We start from the raw sequence: 14,001 nt of genomic DNA, 5'->3' as shown, positions 1-14,001 counted from the left end.
GGTCATGATCTCATGGTTGGTGAGTTCGAGCCCCGCATCGGGCTCGCTGCTGTCAGCACAGAGCCTGCTTCGGAGCCTCTGCCCGCCCCCCTCCCCCCCCCCCCCCCCCCCCCCCCCCCCCCCCCCCCCCCCCCCCCCCCCCCCCCCCCCCCCGCCCTTCCCCTGCCTGGGCTCTCTCTCAAAAATAAACATTTAGAAAAAGAAGAAGGAAAGAGAGAGAGAGGAAGAAAGATCCAGGAGTGTTACAAAAATGTACACGCGGTACAGTTTAGGATCCAAGGTGGCATCTCAAAGTTGTGAAGGAAAAATACATTCCTTTGCACTGTACTGCAGAGTAGATACCAAATGGCTCAAAGATTTAGCTGTGGAGAAAGAAGAAAAAGACCTAAGGGAAGATCTAGGAAATTATTTTATAACCTCATCTGAAAAACATCTGAAAGCTATTTTTTTTCGTGATGAATAGGATGATAGAAAAAATAACTTTTTAAAGGTTGTTTGTTAATGTAATGGGTTTTTAAATTAAGAAATAGGTTGTGGGGGCGCCTGGGTGGCTCAGTCCATTAGGCGGCCGACTTCGGCTCAGGTCATGATCTCGCGGTCCCTGAGTTCGAGCCCCGCGTCGGGCTCTGTGCTGACCGCTCAGAGCCTGGAGCCTGTTTCAGATTCTGTGTCTCCCTCTCTCTGACCCTCCCCCATTCCATTCTCTGTCTAAAAATAAATAAACGTTAAAAAAAAATAGTTTGTGATATTTATTTGTTTATTTTTGAGAGCGAGAGAGACAGAGCGCGAGCAGTGGAGGGGGCAGATAGAGAGGGAGACACAGAATCCAAAGCGGACTCCAGGCTCTGAGCTGTCAGCACAGAGCCGGACGTGGGGCTGAAACCCACAAACCCTGACCTGAGATCCTGACCTGAGCCGAAGTCAGAGGCTCGAGGCTCAACTGACTGAGCCACCCAGGCGCCCCTATGTTTTAGATAATGTCTACGCCTAAACGTGGGGCTGGGACTCACGACCCCTCCAGGTCAAGAGTGGCAAGCCAGGCGCCTCTAAAATATAACTTTCAGTGGAACCTTAAGGAGATGAAATCCTCAAAAGACAGATAGCCAACAGAAGAAAATACTCACTGCTTGTATTACATACAAAGGGCCTTAAACTGTAAATTGCCGATACAAGCCCTTATGATAAAGCCCGACCAGTTAACCTAGCAAGTAAAAAGGGCCGAAGTCCCCGAACAGAGAGAGTCCAGGGCTCTCAAACACAGGAGAGAACACTCAGCCTTATCTTCTTACCCATGATTAGAGAAGTACAAGTCAAAAACCGTGCCGAGGTACCATTTTCACCTGTAAGATCGGCCCCTCCCCCTGCTCCCCTGCCCCCCCCCGCCCCCCCGCCCCCAAGCAATCCCCCCTTTGATGCCACGCGGAGTTGCTGGCGGGACTGGAGCAGCAGGCGCTGCCTGAGAACGTCCGCCGCCGTGCTCCTGCAGTCACTGTCCCTGCTCCCCCCCGAAATTCAAGGCCCCCTTGCGGCAAGAGTTGGCAGGACCGTGACCACACCGCACTCACGGCGAGGACACAAGGGCATACGACTGGCGTCCACCGAGCGCACTTTGCAGGCACTTGGGTCCGTGCGTGTGTATCTGAGCAAACTCCGCGGGAGTGAATCACGCCGAGGAGAGGGAAACGCCAAGTTATTGATTCGCGACGGGAACTGTTCCATCCCAATGAAAGTAATCCAGGAGGACATCTCCTTCTCGCGAGGGAACCAGCCTGGGGCTGGGACTCTGGGGCGGAAGACGGCCCGAAGGACGCGGACGCGAGCCGGGGGTGGGGGTGGAGGGTGGGCGTGCTGCTGAAGAGCCGTCAGCATCGCGACGCGCGGGGCACTGGCTGGGAGTGTAGGAGGCAGGATGTCATTCACTGAACGGTGGTTGAGTGGGCGGGGCGGGGCGGGCAGAGCAGCGGCCAAAAGCAAGGTCTTGCCTTCACGGGCTCCCGGAAGCCCCCCGGGATCTGCAGCCGTGTTGGCTGTCCCTTCGCAGTCCCCGCCAGCCGCCCCTCCTCCCGGGTCTTTGCGCGAGGTGTGTGCACGCCGGGAGGTGGGCCCCCAGTTGGGTTTGGGCTCGCGGCGCGCAGAGGCGGTCGGGAGGGTGGAGTCGGGCCGCGGCGGCCGCGCCTCCTCAGGGAACAAAAGGCGGGGCATCATGCAGATTAGAAATGGCTGTGCGGCGGCGCGGTAAGGACGGGCCAACCAGGGATACGGGATTTCCCCTTCAGAATGTGGAGAACGAAAAAAATGTGCACAAAAGTATTCTAGTGATTATCGATGGTCCTGTCGATGTCGCAAAGGATATCAGAAAAAGGAGTGAGCGTTAGGGTTCTCACCATGAGTTGAATATGGATGATGGGAGAACGGTACTGGAGAGGGAGGGGCAGGCCGGTATCGCTTCTCGGCCTTTTGGCTAAGATCAAGTGTAGTATCTGTTCTTATCAGTTTAATATCTGATACGTCCTCTATCCGAGGACAATATATTAAATGGATTTTTGGAGCCGGGAGATGGAATAGGGGCTTGCTCCGTCCACTCCGCGCATCGACCCGGTATTGCAGTACTTCCGGGAACGGTGCACTTCCCTTCCTTTCAGTGGGTTTCTAAAAGCAGATATGGCGCTTAGTTTGCGGCGCGCGCTCTCTCTCTTTTTTTTTTTTTTGTCTTCTCTCCTTTTTTTTCCTCTGGCGGTCGTTTTTTCGTTCCATTCTCTCGTCTTCCCTTTTCCGGTTTGCCAGCTCTTCTAAACCTTCCATTTCTCGTTCCCGGGAGTCTTGCTCCACGTTACCTCTCAAAGAGCTTTGCTCTCCTCCCCGCGCCCGGCCGTTTATGTTGTACACGCCCCCCCCGCCCCCCCGCCGCCTTGCCAGTCCTTGTGCTTTCTAAAGTCCAGCTAGCTGCAGCTCATTTCGCTTTTGAAGGTTTAGCTCCTGGCTGTCTCTCTCTGAGACACTTCTGTCATTCCTGGTGAGTTTCAACAGTCACACGGGCGATTCCTTCCGAACACCCCGCCTGACCTCTCAGTTTCTACGCCGCGGCTAAAATCTATCCCCCCTCGTCGGCCCGCTAGATTTTGTCATTCCCAATTGCTCTAACCGTGTCCCCATCCAGCATCACATTCTCCCATCGCCTTCTACCCTTCCTCTGCCCTTTGACACCTGACACTTCTCTGTTCCTTCACACCTACACCCCACCCCCTACCCCCGGATCCCTCAATGTCCTTGCCTCCCTATTGACCTGGATTCATTTCCTTGCACATACCCTCAGGTCCTTGACACGTTCTTGGTGCCACCTGTGCCACTGACTGTAGCCGGCGAAAAACCATAGCACCGGGCTGATCTGGCTCACCTAAACTCTCAGTGTGCCGGGGAGAAAACTAGATAGACCTCAACACATTTGTTACCCAGGCTCCAAGAGGCCCTTTCAGGAGAAGGAAAAATAAAAGCGTTGGGGGAGGGGACACCTGGGTGGCTCAGTCGGTTAAGCGTCTGACTTTGGCTCAGGTCATGATCTCTTGGTTTGTGAGTTCGAGCCCGGCGTCCGGCTCTGTGCTGACAGCTCAGAGCTGGAGCCTGCTTCAGATTCTGTCTCTTTCTCTCTCTCTCTCTCTCTCTCTCTCTCTCTCTCTCTCTCTCTCTCTGCCCTTCCCCCACTTGTGCCCTGTCTCTATCAGAAGTAAATAAATGTAAAAATTTTTTAAAAAGCACTGTGGGAAACTGCTTTATTTAAAATTGACACGAGTTTAATTAAACACAACAAAACTCACATTCTTACACTTCATACTTTCCAGGTTTTGAAGGCCTAAATATCCGAATCCGGGGACATCCTCCAAATGCAACGGACTGCTCATTGGCTGTCCTACCCGGCCTGTGAAATATTGCTTCTCCAGTATTTCCAATACATCTCTCCAACAGGTTCGGCCTTATCACTACTTCTGGTTCTTCTTGTGTTATGCCCAGAATTCGTGATTCCCCAAAGACCGCCAGGGAGCCGAGTCCGATGTAAAAGCAAAAGAGCCTTTATTCGAGCTAGCTCGAGCTCAATCCCCTACCTGCACCGACGCAGCGGTGAGATACCGGGGGGGGGGGGGGGGGGGGGGGGGGGGGGGGGGGGGGGGGGGGAGAGCGAGTTTCAAAAGGACAAAGGTTTTATTGGGGCCTAGGTAGGGGCAGTTGGTGAGGTAATGGCTATGGCCTCAGCCGATTGGCTGGGGAAGGGTCCGAGTCCTGTTAGGCAGGTGGGGGGCGGGGGGGGGGTTACTCAAGGGGAGGAGGTGTGGTCAAGGTGAAGGACACAGAACAAGATGGAGTTGGCCGGCGTAGGCCCGCCCTTTCACTTGCACCGTCAAAACACAACAGTCGAAGGTTTTTTTTCATTTTTATTTTTTATGTTTTTAACCCTCGGTGGCTTGCAATTCTGTTGACCTGCAAAGTCTGGTGTTTGAGAAAATTCATCTAGGATATTGTCATTTGAAGACGTGCGGTCGGAGGTTTCACTCATGTTGATCCCTTTCACACCCTCCTCATTAGAGACCAGTCCTTTGCTTTCATCTTCGGGTTCGTCTAGTCAGAGTCTAATCATTCATCTAACCGTGTCAGAGTTCTCTTCTTTGCCCATATTATGGGTGGAAAGGTGAAAATTTCCAAATTCTCGATGACATTCAACAAAAGCAAAATTCAGACTGCCAGGATAGTGTCTCCCATCTGCTTGTGTACCTTCTGGAAAGATGATTCGCTACTTTGTTTTTAATTGCAACAAGGCAGGGAGAAAACTGAGGGATGGTGGGTGCCACTCTGGTGAGGTGTTTCCCTGCCGCCTCACTCACGGCTCTGAGGGATTCCATTTCCTTAGCCTTGTAGATTTCTCCGTCCTAGTTGGGGATTGAGGAATAACTTCAGGCAAAAATAGCCCCAGGATGATGCAATAGCAAATTGTTTCGTTGTTTTGAGATTACAGGGAGAATAAGATTCCTAAGACCTGTTATGCCCAGAATTCGTGATCCCCAAAGACCACTAGGGAGCCGAGTCCGATGCAAAAGCAAAGAGCCTTTATTCGAGCTAGCTCGAGCTCAATCCCCTACCTGCACCGACGCAGCGGTGAGATACCAGGGAAAGAGAGCGAGTTTCAAAAGGACAAAGGTTTTATTGGGGCCTGGGGGCAGTTGGTGAGGTAATGGCTATGGCCTCAGCCGATTGGCTGGGGAGGGGTCCCGGGGAAGGGTCCGGCAGGTGAGGGAGGGTTTACTCAAGGGGAGGAGGTGTGGTCAAGGTGAAGGACACAGAACAAGATGGAGTCGGCTGGCGTAGGCCCGCCCTTTCATTCCCCCCTTGTCATGTAGCTTACGGACCCAATCATGGGACCGGCTGCATTTATGGTGACAAGAAGGACAGAGTCTGGAGGTTTACGAAAAGTTCTGGGAACCAAGTGTCCCTGGGGTGGCTCTGGGAGGTCTGATTAAGTATTGTCCCCGAGCTGGTGTCTATGATCTGCCAGGTGATGTTTTGGGGGGCGTGGGGACTCCCGGCAGCATGAGCAATGACAAGCAGAGTTAACAGAGTTACCAATATTAGGTAGGTCGAATGCGCTGTAGCTTGAGCTTGAGCGGGTTGTGTTGGTCCCGACTGATGGCCCATCGCGTGACGAAGTCCTTCCGGATCGAGGAGGGGTCCGCTGGCTGAGCGTGGGTGTGATGGACCCAGGTCGCGATGCCGTCTACCTTGAGAGCGGTGGGGGTTGTCAACACCACGATGTAGGGTCCCTTCCAGCGCGGCTCGAGAGTCTCTCGGTGGTGCCTCTTGACGTAGACCCAGTCTCCCGGCCTGTACTGATGAGGTGTTGGGATCCGGCCAGCCTCGTAGATGGCACGGAGGCGCGGCCAAATGTCCTCGTGCGCCCTCTGGAGCCCGCTCAAGGAAAGAAAAAGTTCTTGATCTTTAAACTCAGCAATAAGTTCAGCTAGAAGGCTGGGAATAACAGGGGGTGGCCTGCCAAACATGATCTCGTAGGGAGTAAAACCCAGAGTGTAAGGAGTGTTTCTAACCCGGTAAAGGGCGCACGGTAGGAGAGTCACCCAGTCCCCGCCTGGCTCCATGGTTAATTTGGTAAGGGTCTCTTTTAGGGTTCTGTTCATTCTTTCTACCTGTCCTGAGCTCTGGGGCCTATAAGCACAATGTAATTTCCAGTTTGCCCCCACCGCCTTGGCTACTGCCTGTGTTACCTGTGAGATAAAAGCTGGTCCATTGTCTGATCCTACCAGGGCAGGAAAACCATACCTGGGTAAGATGTCTTCTAGTAGCTTCTTAGCCACCGTCTGAGCCGTTTCATGCTTGGTTGGGTATGCCTCCACCCAGCCAGAGAAGGTGTCTGTAAATACCAGGTCCTCGTGTAGTGCCTCGTCGAAGATGGTGGGTGAATTTTTGAATCCCTGAGGTAGCCGTGTCCAGGTGAGTTGCCCACTGTAGCCCTCCTCCGGATCATGCCACTCGAAGGCGAACAAGGGTTGGCTCTGGGGTGCCAGCGGCAGACTGAAGAAGGCGTCCTTTAAATCTAGTACAGTATACCAGACCCTGGAGGGCGCCAAGGAGCTCAAGAGAGTATATGGGTTGGGAACAGTTGGGTGTATGTCCACGACCCTCTTATTTACTTCCCGGAGGTCTTGTACCGGTCGGTAGTCATTTGTGTGAGGCTTTTGACCGGCAGTAGGGGGGGTGTTCCAGGCAGACTGGCAAGGAACTAGTACCCCTAGGCTTCGTAGTCTCCGGATGTGTGGCTGGATCCCCTTCTGGGCCTCCTGAGACATGGGGTATTGTTTGATCCTTACCGGACTCTCTCCTGGCTTGAGCTCTACCAGGACTGGGGTCCTATGAGCGGCTAGTCCCATCCCCCCTGTCTCTGCCCAAACCGAGGGGAATTCTTGTAGCCATCTGTCTATATTATCCTCTCTCGGGAGCGCCTCCTGGTGGAGGAGGTATTCATCCTCTAGTTTCATGGTCAGGACCTGGATGGGGTGGCCCTTGCCATCGGTGACCTGAGGCCCCCCTTGTCTGAAAGTTATCTGAGCTCCAATCTTGGTCAGTAAGTCCCGTCCTAACAGCGGGTAGGGGCGTTCTGGTATTACCATAAAGGAGTGGGATACCCGGCCCATCCCCAAATCTACTGTTCTTCGGGTAGTCCATGAATACTGGCTCATACCAGTTGCCCCTTGTACCCAGGACTTCTTGCTAGCTAGTTTTCCTTGTGGGGTGCGGAGGACCGAATGTTGTGCTCCGGTGTCGACAAGGAAGTCAATAGGGGTCCCCTCCACTTTAAGAGTTACCCTGGGTTCGGGGAGAGGGTCCGAACCCTGACTCCCCTAATCACTTAGTTCATCCAGCTCTAGGACTTTTACTCGATCAGTCTTGCTTCCCTTCCCGCCGGCCCTTTTCGGACAATCTCGGGCCCAATGCCCTATCTCCTTGCAGTATGCACACTGATCCTTCTGCAGCCTCTGCTTCCCCCCCCCCCCCCCCCCCCCCTTGGTGGTGCTTTTACCTTTTCTTGCGTCGTCTGCCAGCTGCCGGAGACGGCGGTCTCGTTCCTCGGGGAAGTCAGCAGTGGTAGCTAGCAGTATTCTGGCCAGGTCTCGAGTCTGCTTACTGCTGGCAGCCACCATGGCGCGAGCCTGCTTGTCCTCAGGAGGCTCCCGGTTATTATATACCTTTTCGGCTACCACCAGTAAGTCCTGCAGACTTTTTTCTCCTAGTCTATCTATTTTCTGTAATTTTCTCCTAATGTCTACGGCCGATTGGTTTACAAAGGCCATGATAACAGCTGCCTTGCTTTCCGGAGCCTCTGGATCCATGGGGGTATAGGTACGGAATGCCTCCATGATCCGCTCTAAAAAGGCAGCCGGAGATTCATCTTTTCCCTGTTGTACATTTCCTACCTTGGCCAAATTGGTTGGCTTTCTAGCAGCCATTCGGAGACCCCCCATTAGAGTCTGGCGGTAGACCCGGAGCCTCTCCTTACCTTCTGCCGTGTTGAAATCCCACTGGGGCCGAGTTAAGGGGAAGGAGGCATCTATCTGAGCCTGGTTGGTGGTGGGATTCCCATCTGCGCCCGGAACTAGTTTTCGGGCCCCATTGAGGATTCTTTCTCTTTCTTCAGTCGTGAACAGGACCTGCAAAAGCTGCTGGCAATCATCCCACGTGGGCTGATGGGTAAAAAGAACAGAGTCTAATAAATCAATAAGCCCTGCCGGTTTCTCGGAAAACTTAGGATTCTGAGCTTTCCAATTGTAGAGGTCACTAGTGGCGAAAGGCCAATAGTGATGGGGCTGATTCCCCTCCGCGTCTGGGGGTCCGGTGGCTCGCAGGGGCAGAATAGTGGAGTCGGCGGCGGAGGCGGATTGCGCCCTCTGAGCCCTTTGTCGGGTAAAGGGCGGGCTTCCCCCTGGAGCGTTTCCGCCTCCCGCTCTCGGAACAGCGTCTGCCTCCCCCGGAGGGGGAGGATGGTGTTCTTCTGGCATCCTAGAGGGGTTATACGGGGGAGGAAAAATTAATTCTTCTTCAGTACCCCCCTGTAGGACAGGGTAGAGGGGTGCTGAAGGCTGGGTAAGACGTTTCCTCTTCTCTGTCTCCTGCAAAGCAAGAATGGGTTTTGGCTCTGGAGAGATCAGGTTTAGGAAGGGCTTAAGCCAAGAGGGTGGGTCTTCTACAAGGTCCTGCCAAGTGATAATGTAAGGGAGCTGATCAAGATGGCCCATCTTAGGCTGAGTGATGATACTCCTGACTCGGTGGATGGTAGGGAGGTCGAAGGTCCCCTCTGGTGGCCATCCGACATTGAAAGTTGGCCACTCGCTAGAACAAAAAAACTGCAACCGACCCTTTTGGACTTCCACACTGAGGTTGTTAGCTCTTCCCCTCACATCCTTAAAGTGATCAATCATAATACTTAGAGGAGTAGTCCGAGTCTGTCCCATAACGTCCGTCCAGTAAGTCCACAGAGCAAAACAGAGAAACACAAAAACAGACAAACAGAGGGCCCCTAGAAAGTCTTCCAACTCCATGGAAGCAGAACTGCAAGCTAGCTTAGACCTTTGAAGGGATTCCATGTCCCTCCAAAACCGATGAGGGGATTCCACGTCCCTCCAAAGACGACGGCCTCACGCCGACCAGCGGGAGCGACCCGCCTCGTCTCAGACCTTTGAGGGGATTCCACGTCCCTCCGAAAACAGATGAGGGGATTCCACGTCCCTCCAGAAGGGAGAATCGGAACGTCTTCCGAAACTCCCGGCCCGTGGTCCTCCAGTGCGTCCACTTAGACCGCGTCGGGCACTACCAGAATTCCAGAAATGAGCTCACACAGAAAAGACAGGACAGACACTAACCGTGGCCAGTCAGGCTCTCCGGGTCGGGGGTCCCTTGGGGGTCTTGGGGATCCCGGACGAGCCCCCAAATGTTATGCCCAGAATTCGTGATCCCCAAAGACCACTAGGGAGCCGAGTCCGATGCAAAAGCAAAGAGCCTTTATTCGAGCTAGCTCGAGCTCAATCCCCTACCTGCACCGACGCAGCGGTGAGATACCAGGGAAAGAGAGCGAGTTTCAAAAGGACAAAGGTTTTATTGGGGCCTGGGGGCAGTTGGTGAGGTAATGGCTATGGCCTCAGCCGATTGGCTGGGGAGGGGTCCCGGGGAAGGGTCCGGCAGGTGAGGGAGGGTTTACTCAAGGGGAGGAGGTGTGGTCAAGGTGAAGGACACAGAACAAGATGGAGTCAAGGGGAGGAGGTGTGGTCAAGGTGAAGGACACAGAACAAGATGGAGTCGGCTGGCGTAGGCCCGCCCTTTCAGACCCCGCGATGTGTCTTCGGTTTGGAGACAGAGAGAAAAGCAGCCGCAGAAGCTGGCCTGACACTCACAGCTAGGCTGTGGGGGTCTCCCGTGGAACGTAAACAGTTTCACACAACAGTGGCGGCAATCTGAAAAATAAAACAGCCAGTTATTTTACTAGCAAAAAACCCTATTTTACTAGCTATTCGGGAATAGCAGAGGAATTGCGATTACGGACCTGCAGGCTATGGTGAACTGCAGACAAGTCCGAAGAGGCAAAAGGAAGGTCAGCCTTTGTTTACGTTTTAGGAGGAAGCTGGGGAGGCTTGTTTTGAGCAACAGTTCCCTGGAGAAGAACAGGAGTTAGAGGTCCTGGCGGCTTCTCATTAGCTGCAAGCGGGGGTTAGTGCCTTGTTGGCTGGGGTGCAACAAGGGCTCTTCCTTCTTTTTCTTAAAGGCAGGAGATAAGCTTCCTATGTGAAAAGGGTCTCCCTTGTCAGAATAAATTTTTGTCTTCCTTCTTCCCGCTAAGGGTAGGCAGGCTGCAAGGAGTGGCACATGCTTGAGAGCTCCCCTTTCCAGTGCTTCCCGACTCCATTTTAACTGAGCTCTCCTTTATTTATTTTCTTTCTGTCTTTTTTTTTTTTTTTTTTAACGTTTATTTATTTATTTTTGAGATAGAGACAGACCATGAATGGGGGAGGGTCAGAAAGAGAGGGAGACACACAATCTGAAACAGGCCCCAGGCTCTGAGCTGTCAGCACAGAGCCTGACGCGGGGCTCGAACTCACAGAACGCGAGATCATGACCTGAGCCGAAGGCGGACGCCCAACCGACTGAGCCACCCAGGCGCCCCTCCTTTATTTATTTTCAACATCAACAGATTAAGGTCACTCTGTGACCCGTGATGAATCAAGACAGAAACAAGGCCACTCCGTAGTCGCCTCCGAACTGAGACAAGAAAAAAGAAGAATATTGTCCAAACAACAAAACTGACCAAACACCCCCTATCCTAGCTAATATGAGTAACTGCTGCTACTTTCCCAGTCGCAGTTTTGGCCTCGCTCTATTCTTCCTTTCTTCTAGGTAAGATGTATTCAGCTACCCAATCACTGAGTTACCCCCACTGCCTGAGGTCATCTGTAGGAGAGTGTGTGCGTGCGTGCGTGTGCGTGCGTGTGTGTGTGTGTGTGTGTGTGTGTTGTCTGGAGGGGGCGAATCTTTGTCCTTCTCCCCTTCAAGGTTCTTGGGGGTGGTGGGAAGGGGAGGATGGCTGGGGCTTTGTAGCAAAAGACGCATTAAAAAGAGAAAAAGAAACAGAAGTGTATTAGTGTACGTATCTCATATATACACAGGAGAAAGTCAGGGATGAATAACCCAATGGGGTGGCTGGAACTTGGGCTTACATAGCCGCTTGAAACAAAACAAACAGGGGCGCCTGCGTGACTCAGTCGGTTAAGTGTCTGACCCATGATTTCTGCTCAGGTCATGGTCTCATGGTTCATGAGATCGAGCCCGGAGTCGGGCTCTGCACTGGCCGACAGCACAGAGCCTCCTGGGGATTCTCTCTCTCTCTCTCTCTCTCTCTCTCTCTCTCTCTCCCCCCCCCCCTTCGCCCCGCCTCCTGCGTGTGTGTGCTCTCTCTCTCCGTCTCTCTCTCTCTCTCTGAAAATAAAATATACAAATAAAGAATCTTTAAAAACAAAACAAACAGAAACAAAAAAATAAATTTTCAGAAAAGTGACAAAAAGTAAAAGGGTTTTGAGTTTCTAGGCTGGCCAACTGTGGGATGGTAACTATATGGGGAAACAGTGGAAGATAAGGGCTGGGCAGTAAAATTTGTTAGGTAGAGTCTCTGGTGCCAGTCTCCGGGCTGATAAGGATCCAGGGTTGTCCGTAGTTAACTCCTGTATACCTTTATGTCCTGATTTTAGGCCAATCGGGGGAGGGAAGAGTTTTTTCCTCCTGTTTCAGCTGGAAATAATCCTTACGCCAAAGTGGCATATTGGCGGGCGGCGGGGGAGGGGGGCAATTCCGCCACCCTTCGCATCCCAAAGGAAGGCCTCGCTCACTTAAACCTTCCCCAAGCCCCCTAATGCAAGCCTACATCCTGTATATAATGAGCCATTCCTGACACCCTCTCACTGAGGCGCCCCGCGGGTTCCTTCTCACTTTGCAGCAAGCGGTAACCCAAGCCTTTTCATTACAGGTGTGTTCCTGGTGGTCTTTGGCCGGATGGCGTTGACAAGTTATTAAGAGGGTCCACCGATGGACCCATATGGGAACTGCGACATGGAATGCGTTTTATTCTAACAAGCAAAGTCCCCCCCACCCCCCGTTAGAAGACCTATAAACGAGAATACAAGTCATGAAATACCACTATTTACAAATAGAACTGCTCAAAAGAGAAACTAGAAAAAAAAAAGAGAAACGGTTGTTGATCTCATAACTCCTAGAGCAAGACAGCTTAGTAAAAGGGTAGAGGGATGGATATATATGTATCTGCATCTGTGTCGGTGTATGTATGTACAGCACACAACAGATCCATGATGTTAGGTGGTGGGTGCTCACGGTAGAAATCTTTCAACGTTGCTGTACGTGCGAAAAGAAATTTAAGAAGAAAAGAAAAATGCTGCCAAGAAAAACCTCACAAAGCTATTTGTCTCGTTCTGGGCTTTCTCCAAGGAAATGAGACTTGAGACAGCTTTCCCGCTACAGGCGCGTTTCCCTTTCAAGGCGAGAGAGAGAGAGAGACAGAGAGAGAGCGCGAGCGCGCGCGAGCCGGCGCTGACGGCAGGAAACCAGGAAACGGCGCGTGTGTGGGCGGGACATGCAAATTAAAGTGGCTGTTTCTCTCGCGAGCTATGGGAGCAAAACAATAAAAAGCGTGAAAGCCCCGAACAAGTTAAGCGATCTGATAAACTGAGTATGTCTTAGGAGTTGTGACGATGACACACTGTCCAGTCTAAGGAAAGAGGGTGAGCCTTCGTTTGAGGGTGACTTTTCTCACCATGACCCAAAGGAGGAGTGAGAGGGAGGGTGTCGATGCGCTGGGGAAGATGTGGTTATCGCTTCTCGGCCTTTTGGCTAAGATCAAGTGTAGTATCTGTTCTTATCAGTTTAATATCTGATACGTCCTCTATCCGAGGACAATATATTAAATGGATTTTTGGAGCCGGGAGATGGAATAGGAGCTTGCTCCGTCCACTCCGCGCATCGACCTGGTATTGCAGTACTTCCAGGAACGGTGCACCTCCCCTTGGGAGGAAACACTCGTGTGTCTCAAAAGTCAGTTTTCGTTTCTCTCCTGTCCTCTAGATGCCACTCGTTGCTTTTTTCTTTTGTGTGCGTGTGTTGCTGGAGATGCGTAATCATATACTACACTTGAGTTGCTTTCCAGGGCGTATATATCCCAGTACGCGTGTCATACGAAATGGTGAGGGGCGTCTTTTTGGTTCCAGTTTTTTTTTATCCCAATTGGCCTTGTAGTTATCATCTCTGACTCACATACTACCTCCTGTCACTTCCTGTTCCTGAGTATTCTTTCAGAGGAAGACTTCCTCCCAAGAGGTTCTGGTCTTTCGGACTTTCTTGACCTTGCAATTCTTCCTGAGGTTTCCTTATTGAGGTCCTCTCAGATCTCTATATAACGGGTGGAACCTTCAAATTTCCTTTGGCGTATAGGAAGGGAGGGGCTTTTTCAACAATGTACATGGACCCCTCGGTTAAAGTGCATCTAACTTTTTGGCTCAGGGAATTCGGTTTGGGAGTCAATTCTTCCTCTCTCCACCCACGCTCAACAAATTATAAGCGCACATTAGAAGATAGACATGAGGGAAGGAGGAAATCCCAATCGTTAGAGCAACTTGTAGAGATTCATTGCAATTCTCATAAAATTCCTCTATGAATGCTAAGAGTTCACTTGAGTCAAAACACCACAAAATTCGGAAGGTCCGCTTAAGCACAAGTCCTCAAGGTGATCATAACTCATGTAAAGCTGAAAAACTCACTGATGTTAAAAGAAAAAGGCGATCAACGAACAGGATCTTAGCTACATCTCTATCCGCTCGCTCCCCAAACCAAAAACCACCCTTAAAAACCTCAATAGTCTACACAGCGAAACAGCAGAAACTACTGCGAAGAAACGTG

The 14,001-nt window shown here is 51.9% G+C and overlaps 1 long non-coding RNA gene and 2 other non-coding genes across 5 annotated transcripts; all 3 read left to right on the top strand.

Moving 5' to 3' along the window:
* Positions 1–1,512: 1,512 nt before the first annotated feature.
* On the top strand, positions 1,513–13,107 carry LOC122478645. Of its 3 annotated transcripts, none has more exons than XR_006296136.1 (3): positions 1,513–1,729; positions 3,837–3,960; positions 12,062–13,107. It is a non-coding gene; the product is annotated as an uncharacterized LOC122478645 (long non-coding RNA). The 3 variants fall into 3 exon arrangements; XR_006296138.1 differs by lacking the exon at positions 1,513–1,729 and adding an exon at positions 2,004–2,080; XR_006296137.1 differs by lacking the exon at positions 1,513–1,729 and adding an exon at positions 2,121–2,235.
* LOC122478649 lies at positions 2,442–2,632 on the top strand. The gene has a single exon (XR_006296142.1). It is a non-coding gene; the product is annotated as a U2 spliceosomal RNA (small nuclear RNA).
* On the top strand, positions 12,920–13,110 carry LOC122478647. Its single transcript, XR_006296140.1, has one exon. It is a non-coding gene; the product is annotated as a U2 spliceosomal RNA (small nuclear RNA).
* The last annotated feature ends 891 nt before the right edge of the window (positions 13,111–14,001 follow it).

Source organism: Prionailurus bengalensis, unplaced genomic scaffold (assembly GCF_016509475.1).
Source record: "Prionailurus bengalensis isolate Pbe53 unplaced genomic scaffold, Fcat_Pben_1.1_paternal_pri Un_scaffold_122, whole genome shotgun sequence".
In the NCBI taxonomy this organism is placed as follows: domain Eukaryota; kingdom Metazoa; phylum Chordata; class Mammalia; order Carnivora; family Felidae; genus Prionailurus; species Prionailurus bengalensis.
This window is presented reverse-complemented; position numbering and strand designations above follow the sequence as displayed.